The following is a 17,535-nucleotide window of genomic DNA, read 5'->3' as shown; positions in this document are numbered from 1 at the left end:
GCTAATGCAACCACATCATGGCTTTTCACAGTGAGAAGAAAGTGTTTTTCATGTCAGCTCATTGCATCAGTGAGGTCGCGCATTTTGAACACATTTTCCATATTTTATTACACACTGTCTCAGAGTGATGCTGGCAGTTCTGATAAAGCGGAATGGCTTGGATGAGTCAGGGAGGCTGCATGATCTGGGAGCTGTAAATTTAATTCAATCACTGATTACTTTTCCGTGCCATTTTGCAGCATGACTTTTTTTTTTTTTTTAATAAGCTTCCTGTGTTGTCAATTTTTATGAAAGTGTGAGGATTCGGGGTGCATTTATTATGGTTTTGAAATGAGGTTACAGAAGCCTCGGTAAAGTGGAGAAGGATAAAGCTGCTAGAAAGCTGTGCTTCACAAAGGACAAAGATTATCCTTGTCAACTTCTTAGCTCAAAGTTATTACCTTCTTTCAGAGTAATGTATATGGTGAAGGCTGGAGTTCATTTGTCAAGGCTTCCTACTGTTAATGATATTTTTTCTAGCACCTTTCACTTGATGTTCTCAAAGTACTATGATAAAGTTCAATCACCTTCTTGAAAAGAAGGAAAGGTTAAAAAACCCTTATTTTACACACTAGGTCCAGTGATCTGCCCGATGTCCGCCAGCACCTCAGGGCTAGAAACAGATTGTAAACTCCAGCATGTAGACCATCAGCCTCAGACCCCAGCCCTGGGAATGCACACCTTTTCCCAACCCCTTCTTCCTGCCGCTTCCCTACAGAGATGCTAGTTCAGCTTCTACTTCGCATAGCTCACTCTTTGTAAAAGGGAAGCTACTAGTTAAGACCCTGCAATACTAGAGGACATTGCAAAGCTCTTTTCTCTTTGGAAATAGCTGTAGAAAATTCTGATATGATACCACCTGGAATATTGCTGTGGAGAAATAAAAGCACTATCTGCAGTGCTATTTTTACAAGGTTTTCATAAGCCTTTTGGATTACTTTTGTAATAGCTTCCTGCCTGCATGTGTGGTATTAAATCATGGGTTAAGTAATAGAAGCAAACAGGAAATGCAAAATGTAAGTCATAAAGTCTCTGAGGAAAGGGTAAGGAAGCTGCACAGAAATAATAGTGAAGAAACAACTGAAACAAATTTTCCTGGTTTTGGGAGCTCTCTAGATGCCATAATAAATCTTTTCCATCTGCAACTCTGAAATCTAGTATTTTGAAAATGTAGTTTTCAAGTAATTGGTGAACAGCTGTTTCGTAGATTGATCACCATTCCTAGACTGGATTACCCCCAAAAACTGCGTACAAAAGTGACAGTCACAAACCTTTGTGACAAACCTTTCCCTGCTAACACAGAGCTTTGAGCAGAGAAGAGTTGGAGAGAGGAAAAGAACTAAATTGTGAAAGGGGAGACATCCTTATCAACTGCAAGGTTTGTGCAGACATCCTAGTCTACACAGAATATTCTGCCATTAAATAACCCAGGAGGCTATTGCCATTATTACTGACTTCCACACATCTCTCCCCCAGAAATAATTTCAAATAGATTTACTAGGGGATATTTAACCAGTTCTGATACAGTCATTCCTCAAATCTGGGCATGAGGAACTGTGTAACTTGACTATTACATACATATAGTAAGAAGTCATGCACAGCTTATGAACAGAAAATGATGCATTTTTTGTTCAGGTCCACTAGCAGTGAAGAAGTTAGATGTTTCTTGCTCTTTCACCTCCTGCATGGTTTAATCATAGTAATACAGGCTTTTGTCAGAGCAGTGATATAACTGTTCCTCCCCACCCTGTCCATCAGGCTGTAAAAGTTGCCCTGTTCTAGTAACTCTTACCTTTTGTGCTAATAAATTCATTCCCTAAAGTTGTTGCAAATTACAGAGCTGTTGCAATTACACTGACTCTTTCAGGATCATTAGAATGAGGAAAAGCCAATTTGATGAGTGTTTGCAATTACAGTTTCAAATGTCAGGACAGGGCATGGTATTTTTCCAATTACACGTCACTGCTAAAAGCTAGGTGTTTTTCCTTGTAGTCTTTGCTAAAAAGGTCTTTTCTTACTGCTGTAGCTGTTGTTGTTGTTATCACTATTTCTTACAGCATGTATGCTTAAAATCCATAACAGGTCTCTAGCTACAGTCCCATATTAAGCCTTGTCAGGCAGGTTGCAGTGTTTGAAGGTGAAGCTGCCAAAAGAAAAAAACCTTGAGGCTACAGGAAATTCAGGTGGCATTGATTCAGGAGAGCCAAATGCTTTAGGCTGAGTCAGTGCTGAACCTCCTCATAGATTTAGCAAGCAGCATTTTACCAGGACCTTTTTATACATGAGCTGAGTAACTGAATCTCCCTTTTCATCAAAGATCTCCTCATCTTTTTTTAATATAATAGCTTTATATTTAGTCTTTGGGCTAAATTCAAACTTGGCTATCTCTGTGCTGTCTAGAAGTTGGTGGTTCCTACTTGATATAGATGGAGATCTTTCTTGGAGGAGCAGTCATCGCCAGATCATTAGAGGCAGAAATGTTCTAAAACTTTATATGACTCCTTCAGGAAGAGATTTCTTCTCCAGTGGACTCGTTGGACATTTGAGTTAAATTGGTACTAAACCTAATGCATAAGGAGTTTTGAATAGACATATGAAACATTACCTCTCCCTCTCTCAACTTGTTTTAAGTTTGGCCTCGAAATGTGTAGCTTCAGCTGACTCTTGAAGCATTGAGAAAGTCTGTTGTGATAAAATGGGTAGGGAAAATGTTAAATTCTAATGCAGAAGAAGTTAGAAAAAGCAATCAAAGTATTTTTGAGATATTCTTCATAATCTGAGAAGAGATACAGAAGAGGCGCTCGTGCTGTTTTGTTTATTTTGTAAGTCTCACACAAAGCTTGTTTCCATGTATGGCTCAGTTACCTTTTCAGTTTAATCCATGGAAAACTTTTAGAAAAGGCCATAGCAGCCAGCTGTAGCATTTTCAAAATCCATGGACTACTGACCTGGGGCTTAATATGGGCCACCCTTTTCTAGGGGTGTGACTGTAGCCGTCCGACTGAACAGCATTAAGAGGTCAGTCAGCTGTGATCCTTGTCATGGAAACCAGCCGTTGTGGATGGTGAGCAGGTTTCTCCTTCACAGAATTTTGGTATCATTAGAAAGTTCTCACATGGCTTTCTCTGGCATAGACGGTGACCTACACATCACAACGTCACTGTGAAATGCTGGAGGGGAAAATCCGAACTAATCACTCATGATAACACTGCACAGACCCACGGTGTAAGTCTGAGGTCAGGGCTGAATTGATCTTTGATGTGAGAACAGCAGTAGCTGTAATTCACTTGCTGGCCATGGGAACAGGACTGAGCCAAAAGCAGTTTTCTCTGAGCTAGATAAGGGGGGGAAGGGGTGAGAATGTGACTTAGGAGTGTCTCAGTTTTACATGCAAAGGACCCTGTCTCCGCATGATCATTCAGGCCAGTGCAAAGTGAACACTGAGTAGGAACAGTCAGAGCTTGTAGTGTTCTATATCAGTCTTGTACTTTCTTTGAGCAGGCTTCTTTGTGCCAAAATAAAATTGTAAGAGTTCAGAATGATCTTGCTTTAACAGTCACTAAAGCCAGGTGCTATCTGGCAGCCGATGTTATGTGGGAAATGAAGAGAGATGCTTAGTTGGTCCCTTTTGGCCATATGGTTTGTGAATTTGGGTAGCTGGAGTGACAGCGTAGCCATTGAAACCCAGCTCCCTCTGCCCTCCGTCCATTTGCATTCTAGTCATGAGAATGATTTCTCTTTTCTGTACGTTTTTGCTCTTGTGGTGTTGCAGATGGTGGGAGGAAGAAGGAGGGAGGGAGGAAGACAAAATTTGGGGGAGGGGCTTCTGCATCCTGTCACTATAATTCATTGTGATCTGACCTTATGGGTTTTCAGCCCCACTCAGCCATCCACCACTCCTCATGTGACTGTCACCTCGCGTTATTGTATAATTAGCAACTGCCAGCCCCAGAGATTTGACAGTGGAGGTGAAAAAGTCCGAGAAGTTCTCTGCCAGTTTAAAATTAACCCTGTCACTGCAGGACAGATTGTCCTGCTCCAGAAGTAGCTCCTTGGCGTTCGCTCTGAGACAATCCCATGCTCCTGCTGTTGTAATCCAGCTGCCTTGTCTCACCCTGCTTTGTTCTCCTTGTGTCCTCCCAGCTCCCAGGGCTGCTTCACCCTCCTTCCTCCCCGCGTGCCACCCCTCTTTGCTGGCTCTGAGAGTGCGCAAGCCGACAGTCCCAGAGTCCCTGTGGGTGGATGATAAATGTGGCTTTCTGTGGCTGTGCCAAATGAGGTCTCTCTGCCCAGCCGCGGAAAAGACCCTGCTGCTCTGCGCACGTCCCTCTTCTCCTTCCTCTCTGCCTGGGACTTCTCCTCCCCCTCTGCGAGCACCGCAGAGTACAGAACCAGCTGGGTCCCTGCCCATTTACATGGCCGTTGTTTCATGCTGCTGTCTAAGACTCACCATTTTTGCTGCTGCGGATGCCTCAGCCAGGTGGATGAAAGCTGGGTCAGATCTGCCTCCTCGTGCTACAAGTTCTGCACCTTTGTAAAGGGATTACAGACTTTCTGCAAGCGTGACTGGCAACCGCTGTTGTCAAGGCCCGTGTTACATGGCGTTTACAAATCCTGCTTCGTTATCTTGTAAGCAGGGGGTGGCTGGAGGTCATCCTTGTTGTTACTCCGTTTGGCTAATTAGGAGCCACTCCTGGCTACCTGCTGTGCAGAGGTGACAGCACAGTGACAGCTCAAAGGAAGGTTGCCTTCCCCTGGGAAATAGCTGGTGTTTCAAACAAAAAAACTGGAATATGGAGAGTGCAACAATATCTAACACCCAGTCTCTGTAGTGATTGTATCTGTTCAAACAGAGCACAGCCAGGTAACATAGATCCCGATAGGCCTGCAGTGCAGCTGGGTGATGCGCTATTTCTGTGTGTGTGACAGGCGGGTTTGACACTGCTCAGACACTGTTCTGGGAGAGTCTGCATAAACCCAAAAATATCTTTGCTATGTATACATACAGGATTTTTTACTCCCGAGTTCATAAAAGCTGGTACCCCTAGTCCTTTAGGATAAGGCCATACCCTTTTTTGCAGTAGTTCCACAGTGCCATGATTAGTTCTGATCCATGATGCGCTTGTTGTTGCAAGCAGTTACAATGAGTGCTATTGCTACACATTGCCTATTTCTTAGGTCGGCTTCTGCGTGGGACTGGGGCAGATCAGCTCCTCCTCAGTACCACAAGAATCTTAACTGAGAGCCCCTGAAGCATGATTTCGGCATCTGGTCTTTACATGCTGAAGCCATGAAGTTCCTGAGCCTGGTCTCAGCTTTCAAACATGCAGATTTGCTTTTGCACCACACAGTTTATCATGCCTTATGCCCATCCACATGGCAGGCCATTTTTATAAGAGCACTCTTATTTTGTTGGTCTGCCTGACACCATGCTAGATCCCAGCAGTAACTGTGATCACCAAGAAGCAGGAAAATGCCTACATAGCTATTACTGCATTTAGCTTTTCTAATCACATCTGATGTGATGTGATTAGATGCCCAAATTCTGATGGCTTGTCAACTACATCCACAGAATAATGCATCCTTTACTTTTCTTTGTGCTATGCTCTAGGTTATTTTATTGCATTGAGAGCTCCAGCAGCTTTATAAGGGCAGCAGACTCCCCATTTCTCTTCTCACCTTTAGCATATTTACAGCCACTGCTCATCATCAGAGAACGCTGTGGGTCTGTGGAAGAGTAGCCTTGAGAGTATATAACCTTGGTGTTATTATTTGCTTTATATGGATAAATGGAGAGAAAATAGTTGCTAGTAAATATAAAGATAGACATGGAAAGAATGAAGAATCAGCAGAACTCTTAAAAAATCTCTGGAAACAAAGTTATGTGTTTGGGTTGTTCATAAGATGAGTCATTAGAAAAGCAATCATGACAAGCACTAGTGGAATAGTTTGTGCTTCTATTTTGTGACTGCCTTCAAGGGAATATGACATGATTAAGAGAAATTTCTGCTTAGTACTTAAATGCCTGGCTAAATTTTATGTGCACGCAGAGCAATGCAAAGTGTCAGCACTCACTGGTTCTGGAGCTCATGATTTAAGCTAACTAGAAATGTGTGTGGATAAGTCTTGCACTACTAGGTTAAGCTGCCTCTGTAGTTGTACCCAGTAATGCTTTCTGGTGAAGCATGGAAAATTAAAGGGTCTATATTCAGTAGTCTTCAAATACTTGTCACCAGCTGAAGGAAATAAGGGCCAGAAGTCGCTGTTCTAACCATGCGCAGCAACGCCTCACCTTCCTTGTGCTGCCATGGGCACAGCATAGTTCAGGTTGGAAGGCACCTCTGGAGGTTTCTGGTTCAACCTCTTGTTCAAGTCAGGGCTGGCTGAAGATCTGACCAGGTTGCTCACAGCTTTATCCAGTCTTGAAAACCTCCAAGGATGAAGAATGCACAACCTCTCATTTTCCCACCTGCAAACAGAAAGTGTAAGTTACAGTGCATGGCAATGTAATATCTTTGTGACTGTTGTGGTTTAGCCCCAGACAGCAGTTAAGCACCACACAGCCACTCACTCACCCCCCCGCCCCTGCAGCGGGATGAGGAAGAGAATTGGGAAAAACTCATGGATTGAGATAAAAACAGTTTAATAGGACAGCAAGAGAGGAGGAAACAACAATGATAACAATAATAATAATATTAATATTACTAACAAAGGAATGTACAAGAACGAGTGATGCCCAACGCAGCAATTGCTCACCACCCGGTGATCAATAGCCTATCCCCTGAGCAGCAATTCCTGCCCACTGGCCAACTCCAGTTTATGTACCAGGCATGACGTTATGTGGTAGGGAATATCCCTTTGGCCAGTCTGGGTCAGCTGTCCCGGCTGTGCCCTCTCCCAGTTTCTTGTCCACCTCTTCACTGGCAGAGCATGGAAATCTGAAAAGTCCTTGACTGAGTATAAGCACTACAACTACTTAGCCACAACTAAAACTTCAGTGTGTTATCAACACTATTCTCATACCGACTCCAAAGCACAGCACTATACTGGCTATCGGGAAGAAAAAACAACTCCATTCCAGCCGAAGCCAGGACAGTGACTAGAGGAACTTGGTAACAGACTCACAGCTGTGGTTATTCTGCTACTTGTGCACTCCTCTGTTCGGTAGCTGTCTTTTATCACTATGCCCTTCAAAGGTTATTGAAAATGGTATATTTTTCATTTTAGAAGGCATGTCCTGCCTCTGTGACCTTAGAATATTTAGCAGCACGGGTGCAAATGCATGCCACACAGGCAGTGAAAGTCAAAGACTGGTTCTCAGTCTATATTAGGCACATTTGCCAGCTCTCACCTGGTTCTTTTTATGAAGGATGCAAAACCCAGCAGCTAAAACCAGTGCATCAATGTTTTTTTATGTCAGCAATGGGGTAGACCAATTGCCTGGGGAACTATCACTGTCCCTAGCCCAGTAGTGCTGCAACTCTCCAGATGCCCTGGCAATCTTGCACCCCCAAAAAACCACCTGTGCTAATTGCTTGAAGCCCTTTTTATATCTTCTTTACAACAATGTTTTTGTGTATTTAAACCTAAGCTTCAGAATATCAGCAGTTCAGTGGAAGGTGCTGGTTTAGTAAATCCTGGAGTCCTGGGTTAATAAATCCTGACACACTGGGTATAGTCACAGCTCAGGCTGGCTCTCTCACTAGACTGTTCTGTATCCTTTAGAAAATTACTTTGCCTCTTCATGTTCCTGTTTGGCCTTCTGCTCATTTTTGGTCTTTCTGGCCTGATGCTGTAAGCTCAGTTGTTAAGTTACTGTCTGTTATTCTGGATTTGACAATCAATGTCTTGCAACCCCAAGCAAGTGCTCATATTCCCCAGCTATTAACTATTTGTTTCTTGCTGCTTGCTCTCTGTCTTTTCACAGGAAAACTCACAAGACTCTCTGTCTTGTCCTATCGTGGAAGCAGATGGGGAAAAAAGCTTCCAACTCTTCAGCAGAAAACAAAAAAATGTTTCTTACCCAGCAGTTACAATAACTACTATGAGCCTGTCTCTCTAGATATACTATTTCCTGACATTAAATGAATTTGACATTTACAGCTGCTTTCATTTCTTCCACAAGCCGTGCCTCTTTTTTCCCACTTAAAGTGCTGTTGTACTCTGAAAATTGTTGTTAATATTGGCACCATGGGGGCTCCATATTTCTTACGTCAAATTTACTCAGAGCACAAACACGTGGATTGAGAGCAAGAAACTCCCTGGCTTTTGTGGCCTTTGGGTCATGGTGGAAAAGGCCTTTGCTAACTCATAACCCTGCAAACCTGGATCTCAGAGTCTGCCTGAACCGTGCAGAAGTGATGGAGGGGATGAAGGAAAGCATGACGCACAGCACTGAGAATAGGCTGTGCAAGCAAAGCGGAGACAGCACTCCTCTCTCTCTTGTCCCACTCTTGCTGCTATGGAGGATTTATGACGTTGAAACACGCTTTGCCGTGAGTTGAATATGAATAACTCTTCTCCCAGACTGTAGTACAATCAGCATTTTTGCTGCATTGGCTTGATTGCTTTGCTTCAGTACTCCAGACAGCTGGCAAAGCCCAAAACTGCATGTTAAGATCCCTGCAGTGCTGCAGGCAAAATAATGCCCAAGCTGCAGGAATAAGGAAATAATGTGCCCTGTAAGTGCCCTTCACTTAGGCAGAGATTCCCTGGAGAACAGTGAAAAACCTGGAGAGGGTGTTGCCAAAAATTCCTTCTTTGCTGTCATCCACTGCAGAGAAAATAATTTGCATATAGTTACTGCTCTATGAGTTGCCTGATACAGTCTCTGCCCTCCGAAGCAGAGAATTGCTGGCTGCCTTCATACACAATGGACAGATCCAGATTCCCATAAACATGAAGCTGGGTTGATGGGATCGCTTATCATTTCACCAAGATGAAACCTGATTAGAAAAAGTAATTTCCTGGCAGTATGTACATCTTTTACCAGCTTACTCTATCCATTGTTGTCTCTTGCTTACAGTCTAAATAGGAGACTCTCGAGTAAGGATCATTTGACGTTCAGAGTGCGGAACACAATGGGATCCTGATCTTCCTTCATCAATCACTATCACCATCATATCAGCATTTATTTGTTTACACTGTCTGTTCTTTCAGTAGGAAGCTCTGCTGGGAACCGTAGGGGTAGTAAGGATAGAGCACTGCTTTTCTCAGCCGTACCTCCTTTTAAGAATATAAATCGCTTAGCTCTTTATGGCACCCAAAATGACATTTTTTCACAGATACCAGTGATTATTTTCTGAGTTGGCTTTTCTCTTTTATGCCTATCTGATGCTTTTTTACACTGTAATATTTTAGAGCTTTCTAGCACTTTCCATTTAAGGATCTTGAGGCATTTATATCTGTGAGGTACAGAAATGTTGCATCTATTTCACAGACGTGGGAAACTGAGGAAAAGCATGGTAAGGTTTACTTGCCATCAAGGTCATGCACTGGCTTTATAGCAAAACTGGCAGTTAAAAGAAACAGATCACCACCATTTCTTCCCCCGTTTTTAGACATTCCCTTCCTTTGTGCCTAATCTCCCTCCTATCCTCTTTTCCTTCTACCATTTTGCCACTGTCTTATCCTCTCCTTCAGCAGGTCTTATCCCTAAAAGTGGGGTTTGTCTTCCAGATTTTTGAATCTGGTTCTGATCCCCAACCACTCCTTTCATGTATGCTTATGCCATACAGCACACACACTGCCGGTCCTGCTTCTCTTTTTTACATGCTAACAGTTAGGGTTTTCCATAGCAAACTCAGCTATTTCAGGGCACGCTAACACTAGCAGTAAGTCTCATCTCTCCTGCTTTTTTCCTGTGGCCCATTATAGTGCTGGCATTTAACTTTGTGTTATAGGCCGTTAGTACTTTGCTTTATAAATAGGTCGTTCGGAAATGTTGTGGCAATAGTGTGTATAGACTTGGAGAACAGTGTTCCCTGGGCCCTTCTGGACTCAGTATCTGTCATATGACTATCTGCGGTAGTATGTGGGGATGAGGGACATCTTTTTGCAGCCTGTATTTCAGCAGAGATTCCTAATACAATTTTTCTTTCTGTTATTCTGACATTGAGAAAAACCCAAATGCTTCCTGGAGGCAGTCTTCAGTGTTTGCCCTGCAGTGCACCCCAAAAAGACAATCATCTATGTATGACACAGATGGATAAAGGGAAGTGTTTAGGGTTTGAGTGGGTTTTCGGGGTTGTTTTGGGTTTTTTTCATTACCCTTCCCAAAAAATAACATAACTTCTGCACGCGGTTATTTCAAAAATCTGTGGGCAATGTACTCTCTGAAGAATAGCCAATCCAGCATTCTGATTTCTATTGATGTGGGCACTCTGTATTTTAGGGACCGTGTAAATGACTTTTCTGGATAGATTTGTTACCTTGTTTTTAATACATTGAGACAAGGGGCAGCTGCTAAGGAGGAAGGGAGGCTCTTTGCCTATGTAAGGACAGCAGGGAAGCTGTCTGCCAATTTAAATCAGAGAAGACCAATTTTTTTTTTCCTTTCCACTCCTCTACTCTTTTTCAGGGCTTCTACTCCTTCACATTTGGTCCTGGATAGAGGTAGGAGTTCAGTCTCCAGACTGAATCAATTCTTGCTCCCTTTACTAAGGCTGTCAGCAGAGCAGAGTTATGTGTCATGACAGTGTTTTTGTGTCGTGGGTAGCTCTTCTTTATGTGCTGGGTTGATATAAGCAGGCTGATAGCCTCTTTCCTCTTTAGCGTGCTCCATGCAACATGCACGCAGCAGATCACTAAGGCTGAGATTACTTGGCTGTACGTATCTTCCCTAAAATGACTTCAACCCCTGTCTCTCTCCCAAAAGCACCACAAGATCTCTGAAACCCTGTCTTTCGTCTGACTGTGCTCAGAGGAAAAATTATTGATTTTAAAGATCTATTTTTGTTCTCACTTTTTTTATATCACCAGTTATCTGTATGAACAAGGCAAGATAAAACAGCCATAAGAAAGAGTAACCCCAAAGCTGGCTACCAGCTGATCCGACTTTGCAGCATGTTCCAATTATCTCTGGCCAAGAAAAGCATCAGTGACGGGCGTAACAAGATGGATGGGAGACTCTCAAGAGATTCAGCCAATACCAAGTGGATCAGCAGCCTCATGTTAGATGCTTTGGTGCTGGTGGAAATGGTAATCTTCATGTGGCACAAAAAATGAGCTCATTGCTGTGCTATTTTCCACAAGAGTAGACGCTGTCACAGCCTTATTCTAAACACACAATTAATCATCCATACACATCTCTGCCACTTCTTACTAGATGCTACTTACATTCTGCCTTACTCAGAATTTTCCAAGCACTCTTCATTTGCAAAAGCATTCCTCCCTACTTTCTGCTCTGGACTGTTCCTAAACAAGTAGCTGTATTACTGTGCTGGGGGAAATTTTCCCTGTATGCAGAGCAGACAGTATACTGGAAATGGCCAATGTCAGCTATTCAAATTGATGGAATGATGAAACTTGTCCCACTTGCTTAAATGGCATCATTCATATGTATTAAACTATAGTCTAATGCTGGAGTATTAATCTGAAGGGAGGAACTTCTCATCAGGTTGGAAATCCATGCACGACTGGCGAAGCAGCATCTAAAGTTGGCCTCTTGTTCCCCCTTAAAGTTTTAAGTGCACTTCAGCTTTTGAAGCTAAACCACTCTGCTGGAGGACTGCCCGGTCTTGCTTTGGCTTGCCTCTTACTCTGGATTCCCGCCACATAAGAGATGTTAGCTACTTCAGTTGTGTTTTAGAAACATGGAAAATGTGGCTCATGTAAAGCTTATGTTGATGGATTGCTGGACTCTTCAGGATGATGTTGTCTTTTGCATTCTGCATTTCATGCTCAAGAAGGCAATTTGTTTTTCCCCCTTGTCTAAACCTCGCTGCTGTTGTTTGTTTGCAAAAAGAACTCTTTTGCAGAGGTGGCAGGATTTGCTGAGAGTAGGAAGGGCTTGCCATGTAGATGTGACGTTTTCTGTACCTCACTGGAGCTTTGCAGCAGGATCTTGTTTCACTGCTGTCTGATGTTCACTCTTGCTGTACTTTTGACTGATGTCTGTTAATGCTTAATCACCAGTCAGTAACGCTTGAACTATCTCATGGCTTGCTGAGGTCCACTGACTATCACCATGCAACCCACAGCAGCCTTGTTTTTGTAACACCAGTGAGAAGAAAGTTGTCTGACAGAAGCGCTTCTTACTGGAGCTTACTGTGGCAGCCACCACAACCCTTATCCCATTGTAGCTAAAGATATGCTCATGAGGTAACAGGCATGCAAAAAGTTATTTATTTAGTAAAATACCATGTATCCCTCCCTATTTATATATCCCCTTCCCTATATATATATATTTATATATCCCTTCAAGATTCGTATTAAATCTATCTATCCATATTCAAGATTAGGGACTGTCAGTGATTATCTGCAGTACAGATAGTAAAGTGGGCAATTTTGATGTGAGGCCCTTGAGCATATTGCAAGTTTCTCTCCATACTACAAGGCATGGGCTCCCCATGTCCCTAAGGCTTACCTGTATGGTTATGCTAAGGTAAGGTGTGGCTTCACTGTTTCACTTCTCCCCTCCCTTCTTCGGGTGTGACTTCCTGCCGAAGATACGGTGATATCATCTTGGCATCAGACTGGCTCCAAGGAAAGGGGGTTGTCCTAAAAGCTACAAAGCTGACTTGTGAGACAGTTCATTTTTTGTTTGGCCTTTGCATACTTCAAGTACTTCAGCCATTTCTTGTTTGTAGGGCAGTGGCAATCCTCTCAAGCGGAGGTTAAGATGTGAACACAAGGGAAAAGTGGTGAAGTGCACAGCTCCTATCCTGTGCTGTGGCCCTAATTGTTCTGAAGAATTAAACACTTTGTCAAGTCCTGTTTGTAATTCCTTTCTTGATTCAGCCTATTTTCCACCAGAGGGAAAGGATGGTGAATGACTTAATTTGCATAGCTCTTGGAGGCAAAATTTTTCAGAAAAATTAGGGCCTTGACATGGTGATTTTATATGCATGTGGATGTCTCTGTCAGCCCATGGTCATCCCACCGAGATAGCATTTCCCTGAATGAGTAGGTAAGGCCTATGTGTACAGAGTGTATGAAGTGCTTTTGGTTTATGATAAGATGAAATACCCTTAAAATAAACCCTGGCCCCACAGAAATCAAGAGCAAAGCTCCCAGTGACGTCTGTGGGACCAAAGTATTACAAAACTTGACCTTCTAGAAATGGCTGAAGTCTAGATGGGCCATATTGTTCTAAGCTGCTAAATAGGCTGCTATACAGAAGGATCTTTTTCTTTGCTTGGTTTACTGTGAAAATACATTTTGCTTTAGAAACGGTTTTCCCGTGGTGACGAGGTCAAGAGGGATCATAACCATGCACTTCATAAGAGAGTCTACAGCTATATGGGATGACGCTGTAACACTCTTCTTTGGGCAGCGTGGCGTCTCATGGAAAAATCCTGAAGCACCCATCTGAAAAGACTAGGGAGAAACCCAGCTCCACATCTTGGATTCAGCTACCCTGCTGGTTTTTCAGGGTTCAAATTTCAAGCTTGAACTGGGATCCAAACAGAGGCAAATGGTCATTCTTTCCTTATAAAAGACCTGAAATTGCAGGCTGGCGTTTCCCTGACCTCTGAGTTGTTCCCACTACTGTATTTTGTGGCATCAGCCTGTCTCCCCAGCAGCCTTAGGTCAAAGAAGACCCAGAGGCCTCCCTGTCAATGACAAAGGAGTTGTGCTTTCTTCCCCCCCACATCATTCCTGCCCACAGCCAAGCTCTGAGATAAAGTTGGCCCCGGAGGATTGCTCAGACATGCAGGTCATGGCGAGGCTGAAGCATGTACCCTTGGAGTGAGTCAGCCTCAGTACCTCTGTGAGACTGACATTTGAAGATGAAGAGAGAGAAGGAAAGACAGGCCATGAGTGCAGGTGTTGATACACTTGTGTGTGTACATGTGTGAGGAAGTCTGTGGGTAAGAAGCTGCAAGTAGAACTGCTGCTGTGCTTAGCAGGCAACAGGGGTAGCTGGACTGGCCCTGAGGGTGGGAGGAAAGGGTAAAGGTAACTTCAGACCTGAAAAGTGCCATCACGGGCACTGGACTGGATTGACACCATGCTGTTCCATTGACTTCTGTGCTGTGCAGCCGCAGTGATCGCAGCCATATTTAACCCAAGGTTTTCCGCTTCCTGCAGGGGAGGAGAGAGGCCAGAAAAGAACCACATACATTAGCTAGCTTTGGAGCTATGCTATAGCTCTTGTTCAGTCGGGGGCCTCTGAACCGAGTTTCTCACTGCAATATGACTGGCAGGTGTTCGATACCCACTGCACAGGGCTGCACGGGATTTGCTTGTGTGGGTGAGGAAAAATGGTTCATTCCATGCCAGGCAGGGTGGCAGCAACAGGAATTAGAGGAAAACTTGTGCATAAGAAGGAGGTGGAACTAAAACTGGCAGCCTAAAGCCAAAAAAGTGTGTTTCTTAGGAATTATGTTAGTAGCAGTTAACAACAGGATCCAGATGAGTCATATGGACAAAGGGCAGTAATGGGACAGTTTTACTACAAATATCCCTGTTGCACAGGTCAAGAGAGACCTTCAGCATTCATTCCTGCTGAAGGAAATATAACAATAACGTAGAGGCTTGCCTCTCTTCTTGATTATAGCTGTTGAATTAGGAGTGAATCTGTTGAAGGCAGTGCAGTTGTCCTGACACAGTGAAACAGAAGATGAAGCCACATAAATCCATCAGCCAGGAAAGGCACAGCCCTGAAGACTTAAAGATATGCTGAAATGATTAGCACTAGAGGCAGTAAGAGCGCAATTTTTTCCCACAGCATTTTTTAGCCAACCTTGACCTTTAGGGAGAATGACTATGTGAGGACTGCTCTGCCCCCATATCCATTTTGGCTCCTGGCTGCTCTGCACCAAACGCCAGCAGCAGGGCTCGTGTGAAGTGCCTGGCGTCAGGGTACCCAGCCAGGCAGCCTGCTCTTGTCCCAGGCCAAAGGGTACCTGTGGGAGTGTGAATAGATCTGAAGGAGCAGTCAGCAGCAGGGACTGGTGAAGCCCTTTCCTTGCTAACCCTGAGCATGGGCAAGGACTCCCAGGGGTTTGTACTGTTTAGTCTCATTGTTTGCTCACATTTCTCTCAGTGCTGGGTAACTGGATGCTGAAGCTGAAGTTATTTCTAACCTCTTAGGCAAAATTTTACTTCCACTTTCTAGCTGGTCACATTGGTGCTTTCTTTTCCCACTGTTGCACATGGCAAGGCTGGCTTGGCAGTGCAGCCCAGAGAAGAGCTATGTGTCCACAGAGCACCCAGGAATGAGCCCAGGACAGTAAACACAGCTGATTCTGCTTCCATGTGCAACATTTTATGCCCGCTGCAAGGAGAGGCTTTAGGATGATTGTAGGATCTTTTTGATACAGATGACAAAGATGATACCTTCTCCTCCTCCAAATAGACACTGTCCTAAGCTGTAGCTTTGCCTAATTTCCTGGGAGCCCAGACCTTGGTGGGAACCCCTTGGCACTGTGGTGTTGTTCCCCTCCATGACACTGATTAGCCTTCATTTACCTAGTTCTCCACTGACTTTGGCCTCCTATCAATAACTTCAGGGGGACTTGAATGTAAGGTGTCCCCTTTTATTCCTCTGCCTGTAGGAAGAGTTGGTGATGGGGCTTGGAAGAGAGGCAGAGATACAAAATACCTACTTGCTCTCCGTTTCCAGTCTTCACTTCCTCCTCTTCCTGTCTATATTTCAGGTATATTTTTCCAGTTTTAATGGAGAATGTCTGCTAGTATTTTCTGGTTGACTGCATTCATTTTAGAGAGCAATCTTATAATTTTGTCATTCATTGTAGCCTTCTGTTCCCTCTAGTGGTGGCTGGGCTCTCTGTAAGCCATAGATACATAGGGAGTTTGTTTTAGGTCTGAGCCTTACTTTCAAGATCTAATTTACCCTCAATCTCTATTGTTCACCACAGATACTCACTAAGAGGGCTAGAAGACATTTAATCCAAGCTCTGGAGTTTGGCTATAGTCCTTCTGCGGGCCTGAACTTCACACAACCTAGTGTGACAAGCAACAGTCCACCAGCAGGTGTCCCAGAAGCCCATTGGTTTCTCACCACAGTAGGCACAGGATCTCTCATACTCGTACTTGGGTCTTCTGAAGAGCAGTGTGGATGCTGTGCCACAAGCAGGATACAGCCAAACGAAAAGCACAACATACAAAAAGAAAGCGTATGGATCATGGAGCTGGGTGTGCTTAAGCCATGAGCTTCACCTCACCACGTGGATACGCTCCTTTCAGGGGCTGAGGGGTCTGCTGTTGCGTTAGTGACTGGAGCCAGCTCTATTAGCACTACCAGGAGAGCCTAATCCAATATAGTCCAGAGGATTAAGAGCCAGTCCCTGAAGCACAGCACAAGAAGGGGTGATTTCAAGGATGACATGAGGCAGATATCATATTTTGTGTCATGTTTAGCCAACATGGGAGTACTGGATTGAGACAGTCAGCTGCTTATCATTCCCCCGCACTGCAAAGAGGGCATTGTCTTATGTTCCAGAAGTCCTTCATCTTTGAAAGGGACAAGAACTTCACTGGGGACTACCAGCTCTCTATTAGCAGTACTGTCAACAGACAGTAGTTCCTCCAGCTCTTGCAATGGAAATGAAACCTCTGTCTAAAGGAAAAGCGGTAATAATATTGTATTAGTGCCTGACAAAAGCACAGAAGTATGTCCTAGCACCATCTAGCCAGCATCCCCATCATTGCATTACCAGCTACCTCTTTCTCCCTTTTTTCCCATCTTCTAGCTTGATGCAAGTAGTTCTCCTCTGTTTTCAGCTACAACTCTTATTTACTACCTTGTATCCTTTGTCCTCTGGCATTGTTGCACATCCTCCCCCACTCCCTATCATCTTTCAGGGAGAGGCTGCAAACTTGTAAGCAAAGCCATCGACTATGTCCCAGTACTTGGGAGTGAGGAGGAAGGGAGATGTTCTGGTGATATCCCAAACCTCAGACCCTCTAACAAGGGTGAAGCCAGAGTATTCCTGCACTCTGCTAACAGTAAGTGCCTGATACGGTGTGAAAATGGCTGTAGAGCATGCGTTGAAGCAACCTCTGGGGAAGCTCTAGCTTGACACAAGGCAGAGTCCATCATCCCTGAAAGCAGGGAGCTGTGAAGTCACTTTTGCTACTTACCATCTCCAGGTGGGGTAGCCCCAGGCATGGGTCAGCTGGACCAAACCGTCTCATTTCAAGACCATGTGTCCAAAGCAGCAGGGGAAGAAGGGCCAGATGAGCAGCAAGTAACCACCTGAGGCAAGTAATCACCATAGACTAGGCAGTGCTGTGGGGCCAGCCATCCTTGCAGGGTGTGTAAGCAGCACCCTGTTTTGTGCCGTGGAGGCTGTCCTGACAGCCCAC

The sequence above is a fragment of the Phaethon aethereus genome (genome assembly GCF_964289735.1).
Source record: "Phaethon aethereus genome assembly, chromosome: 1".
In the NCBI taxonomy this organism is placed as follows: domain Eukaryota; kingdom Metazoa; phylum Chordata; class Aves; order Phaethontiformes; family Phaethontidae; genus Phaethon; species Phaethon aethereus.
Note: the sequence above shows the minus strand (reverse complement) of the source record.